General features: G+C 49.0%; 1 protein-coding gene across 3 annotated transcripts in view; it reads left to right on the top strand.

The window, feature by feature from the left end:
• Nucleotides 1-25,657, top strand: part of TNS3 (tensin 3) — a 307,112-nt gene that overhangs the window by 32,095 nt on the left and 249,360 nt on the right. For all 3 annotated transcript variants that reach the window (XM_023226391.1, XM_023226392.1, XM_023226394.3), the window contains one exon: nucleotides 23,333-23,444. The gene's annotated coding sequence lies outside the window, so the exon portion shown is untranslated. The remainder of the gene's footprint in view (nucleotides 1-23,332; nucleotides 23,445-25,657) is intronic.

The following is a 25,657-nucleotide window of genomic DNA, read 5'->3' as shown; positions in this document are numbered from 1 at the left end:
ATCTCTGTGAACTGGATGGACAGATGGAGTAGAGTTTATGCCCTCTTAAAGGTGAGTTTTTCATACCTGATGACTGTAAGACTGAGGTGGATGAACTTTTCCCTAGGGCCTCATGCAGGAGAGGCATAAACTGGGCAGGGATCTGGGGGAAGTGAGTCCCGTGTGCAAGGAACAGCAGGTGCAAATGTCCTGAGGCAGCACCTGGCCAAGGAGGTTGGAGAGCAGGCCAGAGATAGGCAGGGGCTAGATCATGTTGGTCTGTGGGTTCATGAAAAGAACTTTTTTTTTTTTTTTGAGATGGAGTCCAGCTCTGTTGCCAGGCTGGAGTGCAGTGGTGTGATCTCAGCTCTCTGCAACCTCCACCTCCTGGGTTCAAGTGATTCTCTTGCCTCAGCCTCCCGAGTAGCTGGGATTATAGGCACCCACCACCACACCCGGCTAAGTTTTTTCTTTTTCTTTTTTTTTTTTTTTTTTGGTATTTTCAGTAGAGACAGGGTTTCACCATGTTGGCCAGGATGGTCTCAATCTCCTGATCTCGTGACCCGCCCACCTTGGCCTGCCAAGGTGCTGGGATTACAGGTGTGTGCCACCGTGCCTGGCCAAAATAACTTTTATTTATTTATTTTTTAAGAGTGTAGATTCTAAAAGCTGGAGAGGGTTTTGTGCTACATTGTCATGTCCTGATTCCTGTTTCAAGAAGCTCAATTTGGTTAGCCTGTGGATGCAGAGAGATGGTCAGTGCAGTGGTGGGTGGACCAGGATGGTGGGAGTGGAGACTGGGGAACTGGGTCTTTCTGGGGCTTTATTTTGCAGGGCTTGCTGACAGATTGGCTGTGTGCTGTAAGAGAAAGAGAAGGAGCCCCAAGGTTGAGACTAGACGGTGGGTGCTATTTGTGCAGACAGGGCAGCAGGGAGGACATGTTGGGGAGAAAACTGGGAGTTCTCATCCGGAGGGTTGAAGTGAGCGGTGCTTCAGGGATGGCCCAGTGAAGGTGGGAGCAGGTGGTGCTCAGGACTCAGCAGGTCAGGGGAGAAGCAGCTTGGAGCGGGTCAGGACCATCAGCCGGCAGACAGGTGGTGGGAAGGGTGACAGCCGGTGTGGGGGTGCATGCACAAAGAGGACCTTCAGGTTGCAGCCCAACCCTGAAACTTAGAAGTACCCAAGGGGATAAGACCCTCCAAACGAGATAAAAGCAGGACCAGTGAGGTAGGGCATGAGATCCCAGTGACCAGGGAAGAAAATGCGTCAGGAGATGGTGTGTTCAAATGTGGCTGGTATTGGAATAAAGTGAGGGGCAAGTGTCCTTTACTGTGTCTGAAAGGCTACGGCTAGGTGGTGACTTATGGAAAGTTCCAGTGAGATGGATTGAACATGGATTCTGGAGCCCATGAGCCTTGGGGTAAGGGGCGGTGACTATAGTCAGCCCTTTGAGGAAGGTTTCCTATAAAGGGAACAGCAGAGAAATAGGCCAGGTATGGGAAGGCTGGATGGGAATCTGAGGAGGGTTGTGTTTTCAAAGATGGGATGTGTTACAGCAGGCTGTATGCCATGGAAAGTTGGCGCAGGCAAGACAAACGTGAAGATTAGGAGCTGGCGGGGGTGCGGGGTGGGTGGTGACTCACCCTTATAATCCCAGCACTTTGGGAGGCCAACGCAGGTAGATCACCTGAGGTCAGGAGTTTGACACCAGCCTGACCAACATGGTGAAACTTCATCTCTACTAAAAATACAGAATTAGCCAGGTGTGGTGGTGCATGCCTGTAGTCCCAGCTACTTGAGAGACTGAGACAGGAGAATCACCTGAACCTGGGAGGCGGAGGTTGCAGTGAGCTGAGATTGTGCCACTGCACTCCAGCCTGGGCGACAGAGTGAGACTCCGTCAGAAGTTGGAGGATGAGAGCCAGGGTGGCTGGGGACAATTCTGGAGCCCACTGTGCATGTGCATCTGGGGTTAGCACCTGGCAGCGCCCGCATGAACTGGTGAGCCACAGTTTTCTCCGCGTTCTTCTGGGCTGAGGTTCGCTGGGGGGCTTTGGTTCCTGTGTGTGTTGCTGCACAGAGGAGTTACGCACTGATGAGTTAGGACTGTGGAGGGGTGGATGGCAGTGTAGACTTGGGGCCATGCTGAGGGCTCCTGGAAGGCGGGGACCTTGGCTTGCTGTCCCTCTGACCTTCACCTTCCCGACCTCATGCAGGGAAGATGCACAATGTGGACCTGGCCAGCTGATGGAACTGTAGGGTTGTCCCCAGTACCTTGTGCTGGTGACTAACGGTGGACACCTAGAGGGCTGGGAGGAACAGTTCCTGGAACCCCATTGATACAAGTGTCTTCGTGTCCAGTGTGTGCCGCTGCCCCCTGCAATTTCAGCAATTTCGACAGAAGGATGCCTGCAAATCTAATGTTCCTAGCACTCCACTGAGTGCTGATTACTCCTGGAGGTTCCCACCCATGCTTGCCCTCCACTCCCCGACACAGGCCCCTTATCTCTCTTAATTCTTAGTCCAGTTGAAGTCAACACATGTCCAGGAATTGAGGAATCACCCTCAATTCTTTGCTTTGCCCTCCACCCCACTCCCACCCTTTGCTCCTGAGCCTCTGCCTACCTGTTTTGGGCAAGGCCCAGTCTACACTGGAGCTGCACACACACTGCCTGCCTCCCTCTTCACCCTGGAGGGTCCAACGCCTCCTTGGCATTATCTTCTCTCTGCTCCTTCCTAGGCTGTAAGCTTGGGAATGAATGAATGGACAAGTGAACCCCGCCGGTATAAATGTAAACCATCTAATCAGAAATTCAAAGGGCAGCAGATAGGAAGCCACAGCCCAGGGTGCTCCAAAGGCCCAGCCCAGGGCGTGACTGAGGGGTGTGGTAGTCAAGAGAGTGACCTTAAAACCTGGCGTCTGCCTTTGTCCATTTAGTCATTCCATCCGCAGTGCCTCTTGAGCACAGCCGTGTCTTATCAGGCCGGTGCTGAGCGCACACAGTGAGAGACTCACAGACTTGGCACACGCGTAGTTTATAGCATGAGCAAGCCTGTGTCCGTTCCCTGCTAGCCTGGGTGGATAGTGATGGCTGTCATTGCAGACACAGAATGAGAAGCTCCAGTGGTGAGGTGGGACTTGAACTGCCTTTTTCTTTGCTTGAATAACATTTAAAACATTTTTTTTTTTTTTAAATAAGGAGGATAAGAGGATTGTGAGTACTATGCTATAAGTATACTTTAGTGATATTTAAAAAAAATTATAAGAACAATACACTGAATCTTTTAGGAAGCTGAAAATGGATGTGTAGAAATTGCCCACAGGCTCCTAGCCTCACCACCTCAACATCCTGGGCCGCCTGGGGAGGGGTTTTCCTCAGGCTTTTATGCCGTGGATGTGCACGGGGCTGGGACGCAGGAAGACCGTAAGGAAGGAGCCCTCCTCCAGTGACGGCAGGTCCTGGGTGCTCAGTCCAGCTCCCGAACAGCAGTGCTGCTCTGTGGTGACTGCGCGTGAGGCCGAGGGGTGCCCGACGTGGATGCCACGTGAGACAGGTGGCTCAGGTAAGATGCTTAAGGTCTGAGCCTCAGCCCCTGGGCAGTGAAATGAGATCAAGGCTCGGGAGGCTGGGCCCTGGCCAGACACGTGGCTGACAAATAGGGCCTCTGCTCTTCATTTCTGCTGTCTTGAGTGTGGATGGTGATTTTGGTTTTTCCTTTTTTTCTGGATTGGAGCATTGCGGTGTTATCTACTGGAAGCGTGCTTTTCATGTACTGGAAACTTCTTGGAGGTTAGATTTGGGTAAAGTAGGGATTACTTTAAGGCAAGAGCATCACACTCAGTTGGGGACCTGGGAGTCCCCTGTGTGTGGAAGGGCAGGGCCAGTTTCTACTGAACTTTAAATCAGAGGCATTTAATTATTAGCTCCCTTGGAGTGCTGGTGGTGGTGGGAAAAGGGCCAGCCTGGAGTTTTTACGAGGGCACATCTTCCACCTGTATGGGAAGATGGAGTGTTGAGGTTAACTTTGTACTGGTGGGGGACGGCCCTCAAGACCCTGCCTTCTGCTGAGCTTCTCCAGAGCAGGCTCTGACTCTCCAGCCCTGCTTGCCTCACTCCACCCAGGGCATAAAAAGACCGACTCGCAGTCGCAATAATAACATAAACAACTTTTGCTTTTAAAAAAACTTCAGTAGTAAGTAGCTAAAATTTGTTAATATTAATAAAAACAGCTCAACTTCTTCGGAAACCATGTATCAGTTTTACACCGTCTGGAAGAATCTCCCTCCTTACCCTCAAAGCATTAAGGGCTGCAGGAACTCCTCATAGCAGAGGGAAGAGAAGGGATGATTGTGGGTGTGGTACCAGAGCCCCCTCTGTGCACTGTCTGGCATAATCCTCATAAGAAGCTTTTGAAGTCGGTTGCAATTTGATCATCCGCTTTAGCACTCGCGGAAACTGTGGCCCAGAATAATTAATAATAAAACCGCAGGCAGTAAGTAGAGGAGTGGGGTCAGGGTCTGCCGCAGCTCTCTGGCCCACCTCGGTTCAGACCTCTTGGGGGAGGCTCCAGGCTACAGGACAGCAGGGCACCTGCCTCTGTCCCCAAATCCCATGGCTCTGTGCTTCTTAACCCAACTATAGATTAGAACCCCCAGGGAGATTGTGAAGAAATATCACTGCCGAGGGTTCCCCCAAGACTGTGGTGTACTCTGTGATGGAAGTAGTAGGGGTGGAGTTCGTGTGATGTCGGTATGTTTTTAACCAGCTCCTCCAGGGGATTTGAGGAGCGGTGTTGGCTGAGAACTGTCCAGGCTGCTCCCGGGTGGGATCCCCTAGGGCTTCATTACCCACAGTTCCAGATGTGGTCCAGTAGTCATTTTCTGATCTAAGTCAGGGAATGTTGGGGCATTTTCGGTCAGGAAGAAACCGGGGAGGTGTGAAAGGACAGGGCTCAGTTAGAGAGGTTTCCGAAAGGACACTGGTAACTGAGATGGCTATCTGTGGGTGACCCGCCTGCCAGTGCCCCAGCCTCCGCGTGGCAGCCCCCCAAGAGAGGGGAGACCAGGTTGGGTCCTCTTACTCTCAGCACCCTGTTTAAGGGTCTGGCGCAGGTTTTGAAGCTGAGCAGGTTGTTAAACTTTCTAGAGCCTTGGGCACCTTGTCCACATCAAACAGAGTAACAGAGATTTCTATGGGAGGGGAATGTAGAAAGCCCTCCCGTTTCGTGACCAGTGGCATGGGCTACCATCTAGTTCTTCCTCAGTGTTCTAGAAGAGGCCAGGCTGGCCAATATGGTGAAACCCTGTTTCTACTAAAAATACAAAAATTACCTGGGCATGGTGGCACACGCCTGTAGTCCCAGTTACTCAGGAGGCTGAGGCAGGAGAATCACTTGAACCTGGGAGGCGGAGGTTGCAGTGAGCCGAGATCGCACCACACTGCACTCCAGGTGACAGAGTGAGACTCCATCTCAAAAAGAAAAAAGAAAAAAAGAAAAGAAAATGCCCTCTTACGCATCTCAATGTATCATCACGGAAGAGTTTAAAAGGCCAGGCACAACACCAACAACTGTGTCCTTTTTCTCCACCCCCCACCCCCGCCGGAGGAAGTGAACATACCTGTTTCCGTTTTTAGTTTTTGAGATGCTCAAAGTGGCAGAGTACGTCCTGACACTATGGATCTCCAGGCTTTTTGTACAAACTAACTCTGCGAGGTTTTTCCACTTGGAGTCAACTTGATGGTGAAGAAATGCTTGGTTTGGCAATGAGTGGAAAAGTAAATCGTGATGTCCTCAGCACAGGGCACCTCTTAACTAGGCAGTTTCCCGTGTTCTCATTTTTGGTTAGAATAGGTGGGGCAGCTCATTTGACAGGAGGAAACTGACTTGTCGGAAGTGGGGGGATGCTCTGCTCTCCCGTGCTCGGGTTCTGGGAAACCCATTGGTAGCAGTAGGTCTGTAAGCTGGACCTGGGGACTTGGGCTTGTGGTTATTTAGCTCTGCGACCTCAGGCAGTTCTGGAAGCTATCACAGTTGGAGGCTGGAAGTCCAAGATCAAGGCTCTGGCAGATTGTCTGGTGAGGGCTGGCTCCTGGTTCATCAAAGGCACTTTCCATCTGTGTCCTCCCTTGGCAGAATGGGCAAAGGGTCTTGTGGGGTCCCTTTTGTAAAGGCCTTACCCCCATTCATGCAGAGTCTCCCCTCATGACCTAAGCACCTCCCAAAAGCCCTACCTCCTAATATCATCACCTCGTGGGTGAGGATTTCAACATATGGATTTTGGAGGCACACAGACAGCCCATAGCTGTGGGGGTTCATTTTACCATGAGAAAGGTATGCTCCGTGCTTGTGAGGGGTGGAGACAGGTGGGCCCTTATTTATCTCTCAGGCCGGGCACCCCCATCCTCCATCCATGGATAGGTGAAGGAAGGAAGATGCTCCTGTTGGCACCAGCCCCTGACTCTTCCTGCTCCTCTGAAGGGAGGGAAGGGGATGAGATCCCACCAGGGACTTGGCTGGAGGGGGCTTGGGAGAGCCACCTTAATTTAACACTTTTTTTTTATTCTCCTGTGCACATTCTGTAATGAAACAGCTACTGTTTTGAGCAGGGAAGAGGGAAGAAGCACCCACTGGAGGGTGAATTTTGTAGGGAAAGCATTTTTTATTTACTTTTCAAAGTCAGGGGGAAGGAACTCCACGACTTCCCACTGTTCCCACTATTCCCCAGAGCAGAGGGAAACGGAGAACAAAAATGCTGGTTTCCCCAGGGCGGGCAAAAACATCATGCAAAGGATGTCAGAAGTCACCATCTGTTTGTCAGAAGAAGCCCCGAAGTGTGGCAGTTGCAGAATGACACTTCATTGAGAGCCTGAGCCTGCACACCTCAGGGGGCTCCCATGGGTGGGGGGAGGCTGTGTGCCTGGAAACTCTGTAGCCAATGGAGACGTTTTGGTTAAACTGGTGGAATAAATGCACTCTTCTCTGTGACCAGTGGACTCTCATTCATCACGTATCTACTGAGTGTGTGATTTTCATGAGAAGCAGCGTCGTGTAAAGTACAAAGCAGTACTGCTTTTGAGTCCTGCTTTCACCCGAGTGGCTAACTCCGGCTTTGGACCATCTTGAGGGTCAGGCACTTCACAAATGGCATCTTTGATTATTAACACAACTCTGGGAGGTGGACTCCTTGTCCCCTAGGATGTCGCTGGGTCAGTAAGAGCCTGGGTGAAAGCCCCCTCACCACAGGGACTGGAAGCCAGCTCCCCAGCTCTCCAGTCTTTCAGGTGCCCCATGCATATATCCTGAGCCCCGGGACCTCATGTACCCGAAAGTCCTCTGCTGGTCTTCCCCCTCCAGCATGGCCCTGGGGAACAGGTGGGAAGAAGTTTGCTGGAAAGGTGAGATGCACATGTGTCTGAACACTTGCCGAGTGTCCCAGAGGGTGAGTGCCCTGGGAGGCACACTGTCCCTTCTGGATGTGGGATGGAGCACAAGCTAGCTGCACAGAGAACGAGACAGAAGGGAGGTCTTGAGAGGGAGGATTTTCCCAAAGTCTGTGCTTGGGCAGGGCCCGGTACAAGACTGGCCTCTGGAGACAGTGCCTGGGCCTCCTGCTCCCCAGTGACCAGCATTCCTGACTTTGAACAAGGAGGGAGGGCCAGGCTCAATTTCTGCAGATGAGAGCTGGCAACAACTTGCTGATGTCAGAAATTCCTTAAACTGAAGGCAGTCTTTTTCAATATCAGAAGCAAAGTGCTTTTTTTTTTTTTTTTGAGACACCGTCTTCCACTGTTCCCCAGGGGTGGAGTGCAATGGCACGATCTCGGCTCACTGCAACCTCTGCCTCCTGGGTTCACGTGATTCCCCTGCCTCAGCCTCTCGAGTAGCTGGGATTACAGGCGCCCACCACCACAACTGGTTTTTTTGTATCTTCAGTAGAGATGGGGTTTCACTATGTTGGCCAGACTCGTCTCGAACTCCTGACCTCGTGATCTGCCCGCCCTGGCCTCCCAAAGTGTTGGGATTACAGGTATGAGCCACTGCGCTTGGCCGCAAAGTGCTTTTAGATGTGCTTTAGGTGGCACATAGGAACTCCCTCACACTCAAACACCCTCAAGCCATGGAGCAGTGGGACTGGCCACGTCAGATTTCGTGTCGACAGGCATGTAGTGGGTAGAGGAAAGCTGGGAGTCATCTGCTCAGAGTGTCTAGGGGCCCCAACTGCAGGCTAGGAATGGAGAATCAGGGCTGGATCCTGCCAGGGCAGGGGCTCTGTGAGCACATGTCAGAGGGACTAAGGATTTGGACTCTCTACCCCTCCCTTGAGTTGTCTGGCCAAAGTGTGCTGAGGATTTGGTTTAGATGATGCCTCTCTGCAGAAACAACCAGTGGTAATGCGTGTTCTCATCTCTGAATCACAGGTGGTGCCGACCGTGGCTTGTCCCAGCCAAGGTCATGGTCATCTTGACTCCTTGATTAGGTGGAGACTGAAGCCTTCTCTGCTGTTGACTTACTCTTTTCCCTTTTATAATAAATAAAGGAAAGTATTTAGAGACTATGTATTCTCTCCAAAGGTCAACCAGTGACAGCCTGTTAGATTCTGTCTCTCCACCGCACAAAACTTCCGAGTCTCCCATCTCATGACATGTGTAAGCTGAGACCTTTACCCTTCCTAATAACTGGCTCCCAGGCCTCCCATTGCCTCTCTGAGATTGTCTCCTGCTATTCTCCTTCTCTTCTTCCACCAAGTGGGGAGGTCCTTTGAGACCACATAGGCTTTCAGCGTGTGCGGTCATTTACTTCTATCAGTAGGGACTCAAAGACTCTTGGATTCGTATTGTATTCAATGGGTCATAATCCAATATTATCACTATTTTGATGTCCAAGTCATTTATAGTTTGCCTGGTGGGAGCCTCTATGGGCTGGCCCCTGTGTCTTTTTGTTACACACCCATTGTTCTGTGAGTGCTGTCTGACTTTCTGGCCAAAAAGAAGAGATTTCAGGCTCACTGGGGGTGACTGTTGCTATTGGAGCCTCCCCCCGCTCCAAGGACAGAGCTGGGAGTATCCCTCTGTGTGTGTGTGTGTGTGTGCATGTGTGTGTGTGCACTGGTGCGTATATACACATTCACATCTACTTTGATTTCTAGATGTATCTACATCTCTAGATTGGAAACTGTGAGTCACACCAATATCTGATTCCTGTCTTCCAACACAGGGCTTACTATAATGCTCCCCTTTCTAGACTAGCAAGCTCCTCCCCAATGGAAAGGAAGGTGGCTCCCATTTTTCTTCTCACAGATCCTTATGCTCAATCTTCCTGTGCATAACCAATCTTCTGTCACCTCTCCACTGCTATGGCTGTCCTCTCCCCTGCACATTTATCTGTGTTTCTAGGGCTGTTGCCCGAGGCTGAGGTTCTCTTACCTAGAGTTTCCATGTCCACTCCTGCTTTCTCCTGAGTATCCTCCCAGGGCTGCCAGGGAGTCCTCCAGGATGAACATACACCTGTGATGCTTTTTCCTTTTTGCCAGTTAGAGCCCCCTGTGACCTTGGAGTCCAGCCCAGCTCAGTACCGGGGCCTCCTCCCTTGTCACTGCTTTGTGCAATCCTGCTCACCACCCTATCCTTGCTTCTTGAGCCCTGTCTACCCTCAGCGTCCCAACACAGCTGTGCATTAGCCACCCAGCCTTTGGCCAGTTCACCAAAAACACGGTGCCTTACCACCTTTGCCTCTCTTCACCTCTTTTCCTGTCTGGAAAGTGCCTGCTTCTGCTTCAAGTCACAGCCCACTCGTCGAGTTCTTCCCATGATCTGGGGACTCCGTGCCCTCTCTTAATGCTGTGTGTAGATCATCCCTCTGGGAGGGGCGGGGTGAGCCAGCCGCTGTATTTCCTCTGACACCAAGTACACACGCTGCTCACATATCTGTGGGTGGAATGCATGATCGTGTGTGGGAGTGGACGCATAGGAGCAGCTTTCAGTTTCCAATGACAAAACAGGGGCATGAGTGGCCCCTCAGCTCTCTCCCAGGGAACCTTATACTTGGTGTTAAAGTCTGACTCATGGAAGGGCTCATGTCCCCAGTTCCAGCTGGGTTTCCAACCCAGGTTGAGATGTAGCCTCTCTTCCTGATGCCTGGTTTGCTGATGTCTGCCTTAGCTGTCTGGAATCCATCCTCCCAGGGAAGAACCTCGTTTTGTTCCTGGGAAGAATCTCGTTTTGTTCCTGGGAACCAGGTGCAGTCAGAAGCTAGGCTGAGACAACCCTGCCAGTAAAAAGCACAGAGGACTGTGGCAAAGCTTGAAGAAAATCAGAAGCTGGGTAGCAGCATAGAGCTCACTGTGGACTTAAGATGGATTGACGCCAGTCTGCCACCCAAGTTTTGAGGTGAGGGTCTGTGCCTGGAGGAGTTGGCCCCCACCTGCCCTGGCTTCTGAGTCCCTTTGCATCCCCAGGCCCTCAGCTACAGCTTACTTCTGGGAGGACTCAGAAGGGGTGTGGTCTGAGATAGGCAGTGAACTCCAGCGTTGATGCGGTAGAAATACAGCAAAGCAGAATGTTTTCATTCCTGCACCAGTGTTTATTGCTCCTGCTTGGTGCTGTGTGTGGAAAATCCCAGACAAGGTTAGGACTTCCTATTGGAGGCACAAGACTTATGACCACACTAGAGGGTCAGGGCCCCAACTATCCTTGAGTGGTTCAGCCATGGAGGATGATTAACCAGCCTGGGAGGTCAGATGGGAGGCGGATCTTCAACTGAGCCCAGGACAGCGGTTTTCAGCCAGAAAGGAGAATGAGAGAAGCCCCAAGTGAGCCCAAGGGCGCAAAGCAGAAGGACCCTGGAGTGTAAGAGCCTAGATTGCAAGCCTGGCAGGAGGAGGTCAGAGGGGGGCAGGGAGAGGGGCTGGAGAGGTGGCCTGCTGGAGAATTCGGATTGGCTTTAGGATTGAGCAGTTTCTTGCCAGTGAAAAATCAGTTTGTTGTCCTCACTCGGGAGGTTTATCACATGCATGTTATTTGTTACTAGTAATGAAGTGTGGGAGTTTTCTGAATGGCTACCCTTTTAAATAAGTAAGAGCAGATTCAGGGTATCCCTGTAATAAAAAGCCACCTTCAACTATTTGCCTTCCACTCTGGCTTGCATGGGCAGTGGGCTGGCCTGTGCTCCCGACCATTGTTCCTGGGTGGACCCTGGAGAGTGTGAATCCTGGTACTCAGGTTGGAGGAGTTTTATCCTGCTGGGGGCTATCTGTTCATTGCTGCCTTCAGATTTCTCCCGCCGGTTCCCGTGGGCACCGTGGTAAGGGCGGTGGTAGATCCAGCTGACCTCTGGGCGTGTTTGCCCTGGGTAAACCACGACAGCAGCATGTCCTGTTCTGAGCTGTTTGTAGACACTTCTGTGTACCTGGTATTGTGTCAGATGTGAAGGAATCTGGAATGAATATGATACAGAAGTGTTCTCAGGGAAAGACATTTGAAAAAACTAAAGTTTGGATACGGTATAGGAAAAAAATGAATGAATACAGAAAAATGAATGAAGGAATGAATATAGAAAAAGGTGAATAATGATGTCATTTGAAGGACAGGGGGAAATGAGAATGCCTGCTTGTCTGCCAGGTAATGATTTAGTGAGGAATTGGAACCCAGAATGGTGTGTTCTAGGAGGAGGTTTTTTCCTTTGTAGTTGAAAGTTGAAGAGCAGATTTGCTCTTCTACTGCAGAAACGGAAAGATGGATATTTAGTGCCAGAACTTGAGAGGTTAACGTCCGCCAGTTGAATTGATGGCTGGAATTTGCACATATGTCAGCCATAAAGGCCACAACTTAGCCCACCCAGACTGCTCCCCACATCCAAGGCATGTGGAGCTGCACGTGGAGTTGTAGATCTGAAGTTAGAGTGTTGGAGCCACAAAGGCTGAGCTCGGGGACACTACCCCTAGGCTGGGCCTGGAGTGAAGGCCAGTAGTAGGAGTACAGGGTTAGCTGGCCTGAGGCTAGAAGGCCCCTTATCCTGCTCTGAGGCAGGGATCTCTTCCCCTGCCCCCCACAGACCACAGGCAGTGGCTTCATCTTGAACATGATCTTTTATTTTCAGTCTTGCCACAAAACTTCTTGTAGACAGCCAAGATCCACTGCCCCGGGAAGGCTGGTGAAGTCCGACCGGCATTGAAAGGAGGGATCTGCCTGTGGATCTTGCCCAGCTCTCCTCCTGGCGTTTCTAAGTGACCCTTCCTTCAGGATCCTGGCTTGTCCATCTTCTTCCATCACCCTGTCATCTTCACCTCCTGAACTTCGGGTTTCTAATTTCCTTCTAAAATCGCAGACCCATAAAGGAAGACGGGACTCGAGATGTGCTGTGAATTTTCCTGATTTGCCAGGAGCAGGACGGCGGGCGGCGGGGGAGGGATGGGCTGGGAGATAGGGAGGGGGGCAGGGAGGTGGAGCCCAGCCCCCAGGTGTGCAAGGCCCCGGGCGGTCCTGTGCTTTGAGCTTTGCTTGAAATTCTCACCTGGTTAGGCGTGTCCTTTGCAAGGCCAGGTCCTAGTTTTTCCTAGTTGAAGAGACAAATTAGAAAAAAAGCCTTTCTGCCTCAGTGTTTCCCTACTTTGCACTCCAAATGCCCTGTTTGCTAGTGTAGATTACCAGGGTAGTGCAGATTACTGCTCATTACAGATGCAGAGTTGACTGGATAATAGTCAAGATTTAGAAATTCCGAAAGCCGAAGAGCGTGCCCGGTTTTGATTCTTTCAAGCCCCTCGCCAGCGTTCACGGAGAGGTTTGAAATCCTAGTAAAGCTGAACCCTGCACCAAGCTCCGCACGTCCGTAATTCCAGTCAGATGGCGGCTGCAATACCCTGCTCCCTCCGCCCGGAAGGCGTCTCTTCACCCACTTTTCCAGTGTTTGGCGGCTCAGCCTGTGCCTCGGCGCTCGCTCGGAGCTGCGGTTGGGGCGGGCGGGGGAGGGAGGGCTAATTCGTGTCAGATGGAGGGACGCCGTGCGGGACCGTGCTCTCGCGCCTGCCTTTTGTTCCCGGCGTCTGACTTCTGACGGGCAGGAGTGGCCGTGGAGGCGGCGGCGCGCGTCTGGGACCTGGGCCGGCGGCCACGGAGAGCCCTTCGCTTCTCCCGTCTTGGCCATTTCCTGGGACTTGGGTCCGCAGAGAACTCGAGAGGCATCCTCTGCCCCGACCGCCACTGGGGGAGGGGGGGGGTCCTCGCCTGGCCGGGCCGGGCTCCCCGCGGGCGGCAGAGGCGGCCATGCGGCTGCGCGCCCTGACCCCCGGGCCACCGGGAGGGTTCGCGCGCGGAACCCGGGCGCGCCGGCGCCGGCGCCAGGTGAGTGCGGCCCGGAGCTGGGGTGCGGGGCCGGGGTAGCGAGGCACGGTCGCCTTCAGCGCTGCACGCACGTGGGCTGCGCCGGGTGTGCGCTGGTGCCCGTGGACGCTGTGCCGGTGTGTACCCGCCTGTGCTCATGTGTATGCGTGTGCCCTTGTCAGTGCGCGTATGTCGGTGTGTGTTTGTGCACCCCTGTCTGCACGTCCACGCGTGCGTGCTTGTGAGCGCGCGTCTGTGTGTACAGGCATGTGTACGCTGGTCCGTGCCAGAGTCCTGGTGGGTGCGTGTGTACCCTTGTGGGTACGTTTGTACCCTTGTGTTTGTGTCCGCAGGACAAGGAACGAGAGGGCCAGTGGAGCTTTGCCTAGTGGGAGCGGCTTCTGGTAAGCGTGGAAGAGGGTCCAGGCTTAGCTCTTTCCAACCCAACAGCCTCTTGAAAAGGCTTCTTGGTTTCCTTTCCCTGCAATGGAATTGGGATTCTGGCCATTACGCAGACATGCTGTCCCTCGCGTGTTTCTTGCAAAGGTAAAGGGCATTTTAGCTCTTCAATAATGTGGGGGATGCTCTGGGATGTAGGAATCCTTACAGGTTCCCTGGGGACCGCATGGGTTCCAGTGGCGCTCTGCAGTCCACAGGACGGCCCTTCATGGTGTTTGAGTTAAACAGAGCGGTCCTGGTTGGCTCCCGCTAGGTTCAGCGCCCATTCCCTAAGTCTAACAATCAGGAATTTATTGCATTTGTTTTTCTGAAACTTTTGTAAGGCTCTGTGGAGTGAAAAACTGTTAAAATTTCAGCTAGTTACTTGAGGTGTACTGCGTTCCCTCTTAAAGTTTAGTGGTCAAGCGCTGCTGCCTGGAAGTGTGGGAACAATATGTGCTGGATGTGGGGGGTGTCCCTCTTGCCCCAGATACTGGCTCTCTGTGGGCTGGGAAATATCCCCGAGGCCCGGAAGTGTTCCTAGCTGTTTAATATCAGAGTAAAGTTGGGCTGGGAATGTGTTTTTCATCAGTGTCTGCCTCTCTAGAATGCCTCTGAAGGTTTCCCAGGTGCCTGAATGCCCACCTAAATCCTTTTACTATGGTGGAGCTGAATATTTCCTGAAAGGAAAACATAGCAGGGATTGTGCTGATGCAGCTTTGCACTTTTGCGTGTGTAACCATTTTGCCAGGCGACCTTTAGCCGGGAGAACCTATCCGAGAGGTCCCTGCGGTTTTGCATTTCGGCAGAGTGGAGCATTCATGTGGAGCACCTCCCTGTTCAATTTTGCAGAGATTTTTCTTTCTGAAAAGAGACCTCACAATCAAGACCAGCACTAATTACTGTGTCCCCCTCAGGGAGTCCTTGTGGAACCAGCAGCCTGCTTTCTACTCTTCCAACATTTTGTTCCTAACAATTAAGTGCAATTTAGATTCCTGAACTGAGCCTGCTAAATACTTCAGCATTGCTGCCTCCTCTCACCCTTTGGGAGAAATGAAAGCACAGTATCAGGTGAAAACAAGGGCAGTCTAATCCCGTCTGGTCTCATTTCACAATAGAGATGTTATGTACAGATGAAGCGTGAGCAGATGTTATTACACTATCTTAAATGAACTCCTCAGGGATCCAGCAATTCAAATGGCTGAGCCCTCACAGCAGCGCTTCTGCTGTTTCCCTCTTTAAGTTGTCTAGCTGTGGACCAGTGGGCAAGAAAGCTGCAGGAAAACAGTGCCTCTTTCTCCCTGGTTGGAATAAAGGTATTTGTAAGGAATAAAAGGTTACAGTATCTTTCCTTGGCCCACAGACTGTGGCTAATTCATTTGGTCAACAAATATTAATTGAGGGTCCTTGGTCCGCTGTCTGCCAGGCGCTGGGCAGGGCCCTAAGAGGACAAAGGGGAAAGAGCCTGGTGTCCTGCATCTAGGAAATTGCAATCTAGCACAGGAGAGAAGGCGCATAAACAAATAACTGCAGTATGAGTGAAAAGTATGTACCAGCTGCTGCATTGCAATAGAGAGATGTGTTTGTTAAGTGTTTGAATGCTACTCTTGTCTGAGCGTGAGACTGGGGCTTGAGGCATATGGGGCCTGAGTCCCATATGCCTCATCCATTGCCTATGTGGTGCTGCATCTTGGTTTTGCGTCTCACCATCGCGGTTTGTAGACTAGTGGTGATTACGGTAATGACACAGAAGCACTTGGCTAGTGTTACCAACTGCATAATTAGCAGCATCATTATCCGTCTTTTGCAGAGCATTGAACACACAACCTCTTATCAGAAAGGATGCAATCTCTTTGAAAAAACCAGATACCAACATAGTAACAACTACATAATAACAGTGCCTTACATGTATGTAGATACTTATAGAATAGTCTGTTATGTACAGTGGTGGTTCTGTCTTGGCCGCAAATTGGAATCACTTGGCCTCAAATTGGAATCACGGGATGGACTTGGGGTTGGGGGGGTTTGACAGCATTCCAGTGTTCTGATTCAACCTCCAGGTAATCTGATTTAATTGGTCTGGGGTGGGGACTGGGTCAGCTGTTTTAAAAACTGCCGCAGTGCTTCCTATGAACTGATAGATGGTATAGCATTTGCTCATTTATAATAGCTGTTAAGAGACAGGAGGGGAGGATATCTTTTCTATTTAAGAGAGGATGTGACTTGTCCTGGGCCACGGAGCCTGTAGTGTAGGTATCAGAACCTGTGTGAAGGTTTCTGCTTGGTTCAGGACACTGTCCTTTACTTTCCATTTCTTTTTTTTTTTTTTTTTTTTTTTTTGAGACAAAGTCTCACTCTGTCAACCCAGGCTGGAATGCAATGGCATAATCTCAGCTCACTGAAGTCCCCGCCTCCCCGGTTCAAGCGATTCTCCTGCCTCAGCCTCCCAAGTAGCTGGGATTACAGGTGCCTGCCACCGCGCCTGGCTAATTTTTGTATTTTTAGTAGAGACGGGATTTTGCCATGTTGGCCAGATTGGTCTTAAACTCCTGAGCTCAGGTGATCCGCCCACCTCGGCCTCCCAAAGTGCTAGGATTATAGGCATGAGCCACCACACCTGGCCATGAAGTTTTTTATTAGGTGATTGTATTGGTCCATTTTCATGCTGCTAATGAAGACGTACCTGAGACTGGGCAATTTATACAGGAAAAAGGGCTTAATGGACTCAGTTCCATGTGCTGGGAAGCCCTCACAATCATTTTGGAAGGTGAAAGGCACATCTCACATGGCAGCAGGCAAAGAGAGAGTTTGTGCAGAGAAACTCCCCCCTATAAAACCATCAGATCTCATGAGAATTATTCATTATCACGAGAACACCACAGGAAAGACCTGCCCCCATGATTCAGTTACCTCCCACTGGGTCCCTCCCACACCACATGGGAATTCAAGATGAGATTTGGGTGGGGACATAGTTAAACCATATCAGTGATTACATGTTTAGGATTGTTACGTGTTCTTGATGAATCAATCCTTTTATTATTATGAGAGGACTTTCTATATCCTTGGTAATTTTCTTTGATCTGTAGCCTATTTTGTCTAATATAGCCACTCCAACTTCCTTTGATTAAAGTCAGCAAGGGTACCTCTCTTTTCTAGCCTTTGTCTTAAAAAAAAAAAAAAGCTTGGTGTGGGGGCTCACGCCTGTAATCCCAGCACTTTGGGAGGCTGAGGTAGGCGGATCATGAGGGCAGGAGTTTGAGACCAGCCTCACCAACATGGTGAAACCTTGTCTCTACTAGAAATACAAGAATTAGCCGGGCACGGTGGCAGGCACCTGTAATCCCAGCTACTTGGGAGGCGGAGGCAGAGGTTGCAGTGAGCCAAGATTGAGCCACTGTACTCCAGTGTGGGCAACAGAGCAAGACTCGAGGGGGGGAAAAAAAAAAAATATATATATATATATATATATATATATATAATCTGACAACTTTTGTTGACTTATAATTGAGATATTTAGACTATTTACATAAATATGATTACTAATGTGGCAAGGTTTGAATCTGTCATCCTGCTACTTGTTTTCTATTTCTCCTACCTATTATTTGTTCTGCTTTTTCTCTTATTTCCTTTTGCCATTTGGATTAATTGAATACTTTTTATTATTTCATTTTATCTCTCTTGTTTGCTTATTACCTATAATTCATGATTTTAGTGGTTGCTCTAGGGTTTATACTATACCTCTGTAACATCATAGGCTACCTTCAAGTGATACTGTATCCACTTCATGAATACCACGAGAGCCTTATAATAGTGTTATGGGATCTTTGGGGTGTCCATTTGCTGGCTGGAAACCTCTGTGGCCAGTGGCATCTTTGCCTGAGTTCTTGTCGTGTGTCCAGGAATAATTAGGTATGCAGACAGGGGAAGGGTGAAGAAGATGAAGATAAATTTTATTAAGTGTTAAACGGCTTAGAGGAGACCCACAGTGTCCTCCTCTCTGTAGGCAGGTCATCCCGGCCTCTGCTGCTCTCAGCAGAGAGGAGGCCCTGGAGAGGGTAGTTCCTCTCTGCAGCTGCACGTCCCAACATCTCTGCAGGTCTCTGAAGCTCTCAGCAGAGAGGTTAGCTTCTCTGTGCAGCTGGTCTCTTGTGGTCTACCCCTTCTCTCTGTCCTCTCTCTTGCTCTGGCTGAACCTGGAAAAGCCCTTGGAGGAGAGGAAGTGCCTGCTGATTGGTCCATGGGTGGCCATGGGCGGGCTGGAAGAGGCACCATGAGTCCCTATTCCAGTCTGTGGGACCTGCAGCCCCGTCCCCAGCCTACAGGCTCTCCCTGGCCTGAAGGTGGGGCCTTACTGAGGACCCACCCCCTTCTGCCCAGGACTTTGCCTCCTGCTGCCATTCAAGGCCCTGGAACTCCTCCCCAATCCCGCTCTGAGATCAGAGGTGGGGGGCCAGGAGAGGAGACAAGCCAGGCAGCCAGAACAGACACTCCTGAGCCAGCAGTGATGGGAGGAGGGGCTTCCCATGCCCCCGAGGGTGCAGGCCTTAGAGATGCCTGGGTCTTGTGCCTGGGAGGGTGGCTACAGCTGCCTGCACTCAGGGAGCTCCTGCTCGTCCCCGGTTCCTGCCTGCTTGGTGGAGTGGGAGGCCCAGGTCTGCAGCCCTGGATGGCGGCTGCAGCTGCACCCCGGGGGTGCAGATTCTGCCTGCTTGTGGCCCCATCCTAGAAAACAGGGAAGCTTGTATCTACAGCTGCAGTTTGGGCAGCTGCAGTGGCACCCAGGGAGTTGCCATCGCGACTCCCATCGGCTCCATGGAGAGTGCAGCCCCAGCCACGCCCCCCTGTTGCAGCCAGCGTGATGGTAGCAACCGCTGTCATCAGTAGTATATTTCCTTTTCTTCTTTCCTGAACTTTGTGCCATTTCATCAGAAAATTTACTTTTACGTAAAAGTATGTCATATGTCACATTACACTATTGTTTAAACAGTTAATTATGTTTTGATGAGCTTTAAATAGTAAGAAAAACTCATACATTTACCTGTGTAATTAGCATTTCTGGTGCTCTTCATTTGTGGGTATAAAGCCATAATTCCATCTGCTGTGTCCTTTTTGCCCAAGCACTGTCTTTAATATGTTGTATGTGTCAGCTGGGATTTTCTTTTGGGGGCTTTATTTGTGTATCTTTTTTTTTTTTTTTTTACATATTTTAATAAGTTTTTGGCTCACTTTTATTTTTAAGAGCTATTTTTGTTGAGTACAGAATTCTAGATTGACAGGTTTTCTTTCAGTATTTTGTTTTATTTTATTTTATTTTATTTTTTAACTTTTAGATTCAGGGTGCATGTGCGGGTTTATTATATAGGTAAGTTGTGTGTCATGGGGGTTTGGTGTACAGATTATTTCCTCCCCCAGGTAATAAGCATAGTACTCGATGGAGGTGGTTTTTCAGTCTTCACCCTCCTCCCACCCTCCACCCTCAAGTAGGCCTTGGTGTCTATTCTCTTCTTTGTGTCCATCTTTCGGTATTTTCTATTACACTGCTGTCTTCTCACTTACATTTTTTAGAACAATGAGAAACCTGCTATCCTAATGGTTGGTCCCCTGCATGTAACGTGTCTTTTGGCCCGGTGGTGGTTTTTAAGGCTTTTTTCTTTGTTACTGGGTTTAAGCAATTTGATTATTGTATGCCTTATGCCTTGGGGTAGTTCCTGCCACATTTCTTGTGCTAGACATACGTATATATAGACACGTATATATCTATATGTCTATATATATAGACGTGTGTGTGTGTGTGTGTGTGTATATATATATATATATATATTTTTTTTTTTTTGAGATAGAGTTTTGCTCTTGTTGCCCAGGCTGGAGTGCAGTGGTGCGATCTCGGCTCATTGCAACCTCCACCTCCTGGGTTCAAGCGATTCTCCTGCCCTAGCCTCCCGAGTAGCTGGGATTACAGGTGCCACCTCTATGCCCGGCTAACTTTTTGTATTTTTAGTAGACGCCATGCCCGGCTGATTTTTTATATTTTTAGTAGACTGTGTTGGTCAGGCTGGTCTGGAACCCCTGACCTCAGGTGATCCAGCCGCCTCTGCCTCCCAAAGAGCTCGGATTACAGGTGTGAGCTACTGGGCTTGGCCAAGAAATTTCTTGAGTTTCTTGGATCTGTGGGTTTATAATTTTCCTCCTGGTTTGAAAACCTTTCAGCCATTGTTTTTTCAAATATCCCCGCTTTCCTGCCCTTCCCCATCAAAATGTCCATTACACATATGTTATGTTGTTCAAAGTTCTCCCACAGCTTACTGATGCTTGTTTATTTATTTATTTAGGTTGTCTCATCTCTGTGTGTTTATGTTGGGAGGTTTGTACTGTGATGTCTTCAAGTTCATTCACCTGTGCTTCTGCAGGATCTAATCTGCCAGTAATCTCATCTAGTGTATCTTTCATCTCATATTCTTACATTTTCTTTGATTTGGATCTTTTTATGTTTTTCAGCTCTCTACTTAACTTTTTAGCATACAGAATAGTTATAAGAGCCCTTTTAACATCCTTGCCTACTAATTCCAACATCTCTGTTAGTTCTGGGACAGTTTCAGTTGATTGATTTTTTTTTTTTTTTCTTATTATCAGCCGTGTTTTCCTGTCTCTGAGTGCCTGATAATTTTAGACTAGATAGTAGACACTAAGAACCTTACCTTGGGGCTAGGTATTTTTGTGCTGGATATTATTTGTATTCCTGCAGGTATTCTTGAGCTTTGTTCTGGGTTGCAGTTAAATTACTTGGGAAGAGTTTGATTCTTTTTGATAGTGGTTTTCTGATAGGGTGGGAAGACAGGAGGAGTATTTAGTCTAGAGCTAATTATTTCCCCCAGTCTAGAGTTAATTATTCCTCTCTAGTGGGCAAGATCCTTTGTTTTCTATGAGATCCTCGGTGAATTTTGAGGTTTCCTGGTCTATCAAATAGGCACTCTTTCCAGCTCTGTGTGAGCACTGGACACTGTTTCTTCCAATCCTGTCTGGTGGTTCTTTCCCCAGCTTGGGTAGCGTACACATACATGCGCGCGCACACACACACACACACACACACACACACACACACGTGTGTGTGTTTGGACTCATCAGTACTCAACTGAAGACTTCAAAAGGGACCTTCTCTAGGCAGGTGGGTCTTCAGAGCTCCTTGCAGTTCTCTGTTCTGTGGTACTCTGTCTAGCAAACTCTTGCTGCCTTCTTCTCCCTGGACTCTTAGTGCCTTCTCCCCAACCCAGGCAGTACTCTGGGCTCAACCCGGGGTCTCTCTTCCTTAGCCACATCCTGGAAACTCACTCAGGGCAGCAATCTAGGGGCAGTTGTGGAGTTTGCTTTATTCTTTCTTGTCTTTGAGGTATCACCATTCTCCATTTTCTGTGTAGTGCCTTAAAGACATCTTTTCATGTATTTTCTACAATTTTTGGTTATTGCAAGTGAGGATAAATCCAGTTCCTGGTACTACATCAAATCAAAAGAGGAAATTTATAGATGGAGTCTCGTTCTATCACCCAGGCTGTAGTACAGTGGCGCAATCTTGGCTCACTGCAACCTCCGCCTCCCGAGTTCAAGCGATTCTCCTGCCCCAGCCTCCTGAGTAGCTGGGACTACAGGCATGTACCACCACGACCAGCTAATTTTTGTATTTTTAGTAGAGATGGGGTTTCACCATATTGGCCAGGCTGGTCTCGAACTCCTGACCTAAGGTGATAAACCCGCCTCAGCCTCCCAAAGTGCTGGGATTACAGGTGTGAGCCACCATGCCCAGCCATATAGATTTTTTTTTTTTTTTTTTTTGAGCTGGAGTATTGCTCTGTCATCCAGGCTGGAGTGCAGTGGTGCAATCTCAGGTCACTGCAAGCTCCGCCTCCTGGGTTCACGCCATTCTCCTGCCTCAGCCTCCCGAGGAGCTGGGACTACAGGCGCCCACCGCCACACCTGGCTAATTTTTTGTATTTTTAGTAGAGACTGAGTTTGACCGTGTTAGCCAGGATGTTCTTGATCTCCTGACCTTGTGATCTGCCCGCCTCGGCCTCCCAAAGTGCTAGGATTACAGGCCTGAGCCACTGTGCCCCGCCGATATTTTTTTTAAAAAAATAAAAATGCTGTCACATAGCTTAACATTATTTTACCATATCCTCAACACTATATTACTAGCATTTTTCCAGGATTGTGTCTTTATTAACATACGTATTTTCAACTTTCTTATAAGTCTTTAGACAGTAAAATGTAAAAATCTTAGGCATGCAGCTTAATGACTTTAAATACGGGTATCCCTGTGTAACCATCACGCAGAGCGGGAATTCAAACACTTTCTCCACCAAGAAAGCCTCCTCATGCCCTTTGTAGACACTACACACACCCTTCGAGGTAACCATTATTAATTCTATTAAGGTAGACTGCCTACTTGTGAACGGTCTGTAAATTGGGTCACTCACCGTGTACTCCTGCACCTGGCGTCTCTCAGTTAGGGTAATGCTTTTGATGTTCATCCATGTTGTTACACTTGTAGTGGTTTGCTTGTATATTCCTGAACAGTATTCCATTGTATGGATATACCATAGTTATTTTTATCTGTTCTTATGATGGACATTTGGGTTATATAAAGCTGTTATGACCATTCTTTCTCTTGTGGACATAGGCTTTTATTTGCCTTTAGCGTAAATAAGAATGGAATTGTTGAGTCATAGGATAGGTGTATGTTTAAGTTTATAAGAAATTGTCAAACTGTTTTCTAAAGTAGTTGTACCATTTATTCCACATTCTAAATACCATTTTGTCTTTTCAAAGAAATTTAATTATTCCAGTGGGTGAGCAATGGCCTCAGTGAATCCATATGGATATTAGGTTCTGACAGAATACACGGTCACATATCAGCAAATAGGTATGATTGGTGCTTGACTCTAAAAGCAAATTGAATTCGTATAAGGTTATCATACAGTGGTGAGCCTTGGCTGTATAAACATGAATAGGTAGCTGAGTGGTTAATTTTCCCAAGTGCTAATGCTTATAATTGTGTTTGAGGAAGAACCACATGTGTGTCACAGACTGGACTGCCTCTTCTTCTGCAGAAGAGCTCAGAGAGGCTCAACAGCTTCACAGTGATTCTGGAACACCTTTGAACCAGGAAAGCCAGTTGACTTCCTCGTAACACAATTGTGTTGTTTTGCTAATTAATTTTTCCAGGAAAAAAAGGGTTGAGAGTCTAGAAGTGTGTGTGGATTACTTGGTCCCAGAAGTGGGTGGCTCTGTGGCTCAAGTCTGGAAGGGAGTGCATTTTCACGTGGTGATGTTGGTTGATGTAATGTTTCTAGGCACATGGGGATTGATGAGTTAGGCGAGAGTGAACATCCGTCTAGGTCTCTGGAACTGGGAATGCTAACAGGGTATCCATGGGTCGTCTTGGGACCCGAGACACTGAAATGGTTTATTGTTCTCTCTGTTCGCTTGGTGAAGTTCCTGTTTTTGCTCTTTACAAATTCCACTAGATTTATTATCTCCCGAAAAGGAAAAGAAAAAAGAAACAAACTATGAGATGAAACGTTGACAATGTCTTCCTTTACTTTTTCAGCCAGAAGAATTAACCTCAAGTCTGCACACTTTTAAGAACAAGGCCTTTAAAAAATCCAAAGTGTGTGGAGTTTGCAAACAAATTATTGACGGTCAAGGTATTTCATGCCGAGGTAAGTCTGTGTTTATGATTCTCTTGCTGAATAGTCCAAAGCAAAACAAACAAAAAACAAAACGAAAACTTTTTTTTCCGGAGTTTCCGAAAGTTAGATCATGGAGTTCCCCTTCTTAGCTTATGTGTTCCCCTCCCCCCATCCCCTTACTTAGCAGGGGCCAACTGTATTTACACAGATATGTGCTCATGAGGACATTTTTACAGAAAGAGCAGAGTTCCCCGATGGGAGAGGAGGCAGCAGTTTGTAAATTAATAGTTTATTCTCGGGTCTGCTCTGAAGTGTCAGTAACTCAGGTTATTTAGTTTGACTTTCAGATCTCTTACTCAAGTGTGCAAATGAAATTTTTCTGTTTTTAGAATTTGGGTTCATTTTGGTATGGCCCCTTTCAGATTCTGTCACTAAATTAAGCCACCAGCTTGGGTACTTGATATTTAGACATCAAGTAATGAATGGAACTTGCCAATTCTTTTTTGTGACTGCGCATTAATAAATCTAGTAAGAGACGTGTGACTGTAATGAATGTGAGAATGGTGGGGGGCATGGACTGCTGGGGGGACCAATGGCGTACACCACACAGAGGGAGTTACTAGGAGAATGAGGCCCTTGGAGAGTGCTGGGGCTGCTCTTTGGGGTCATTTCATCTGCAGGGTTGGAGATTTCCTCTAGAAAATGTGCAGAGTCTCAGCCTGTAGGCTTCTGTGCTGTTGGGACCTTCCCCTCAGTGCCTTCCTCCCTGCAGACCCCCAGCAGGTGGTTCCTGATGACCTTTTTAGAGTAGGGTGCCTATGGTGGAAAGATGCATGCAGTCAAACCTTAATGGGTTGAGGATGTGACCAGGGGCCTCTAAGGGGCTCTTGGGATTCTCTTACAATTCAAAGGCCTGAGCCTACGTGAGAAGACTCGGGTGCCCCTCCTATGATTTGCCCCCTTGGAGAAGTCAGTGCTGAAGAATGTGTTGGATAAGTGGTGGGTACCTACCACCCTGGTGTCTAAGTAGAAGCCAAAGACCAGGGAGCCATCTGTGTAATTCATCTAGATCTGCATCCAAGGCAGAGAACAGGAGCTATAGTGTACTGTGAGCCAACTGATATGACATCCTGTGATTAAAAACTTTTTTTCTTTTTTTTTTTTGAGACAGGGTCTCACTCTGTCATCCAGATGGGAGTGCAGTGACATGATCAGGGCTCACTGCAGCCTTGACCTCCTGGGCCCAAGCCATCCTCCCACCTCACCCTCTCCGGTAGCTGGACTGTAGGCATGCACCACATGCCCAGCTAATTTTCTTACTTTTTTAGAGACAGAGTCTCATTATGTTGTCCAGGCTGGTTTTGAACTCTTGGCCTCGAGTGATTTTCCTGCCTTAGCCTCCCAAAGTGCTGGGATTACAGGTGTGAGCGACTGTTTTAAGCCCATATTTGCAAATGGCACTGCACTGGGTGATATCTTGGTCATTTGTGAATGCCGTGGCCTGTCACTGGCCATTCCCCTGCATAACTTGTCCAGTTCAGGAGGGCCATGTCAGCCAAATGTGGTGGCCCTTTGTGTTTGGGGCCTGCAGGTGTAAGGGGATGAGAAATTGCACCGGTGCTCTCGGACTAGCGCCCTACATCAAGCTTGCTCTAAGATGTCTGTGGGCAAATATAGTGGCCTCTCTGTGTCCCACATATCCTACAGGGTCCATTAGGGGCTTTGTGCCTTTCCAGGAACACGGCAAAAATAGAAGCCCGAGGAGTCTCTCCATCTTCAAATGTCATTCTCATAGAAATGCTCATATTTTAAAATTTTGGTCTCTAACTTTGACTCCCAAGTGTGAAAAGAAGGAAAAGGAAAGTCGTGGTTGAATTGGAACCATGAAACCAGCAGCCCAGAGAGCCTGGGAATCAGAGCTGTCAGGGCCTGGTGTTGATCCGAGAGCCCTGGTCCTGTGCCTGTGGAGCCACTGGGCGACGTTGGGAGAGCTGTCACGAGCAGCATGGCACCAGCAGGGACACCATGGGCTTTTTCTCGGCTTCCTCACCCTGTGATGACATCTCTGGCAAAGTTGCACAGCCAAAGGTTCCCCATGAACTGACTTCTGCCTGTCAGGTGCTATGTGGGGACAGGTCTGATTTAGGAGCAGAGGCGGAGGTCAGACAGAGCTGGGTCCTGGTCCTGCCCCTGACAGTGGCAAAGTCTCCTCACTCTGGGTCTAGGACTTAGAGTAAGGGCTG

Source organism: Piliocolobus tephrosceles, chromosome 8, assembly GCF_002776525.5.
Source record: "Piliocolobus tephrosceles isolate RC106 chromosome 8, ASM277652v3, whole genome shotgun sequence".
NCBI classification, from domain to species: Eukaryota; Metazoa; Chordata; class Mammalia; order Primates; family Cercopithecidae; genus Piliocolobus; species Piliocolobus tephrosceles.
This window is presented reverse-complemented; position numbering and strand designations above follow the sequence as displayed.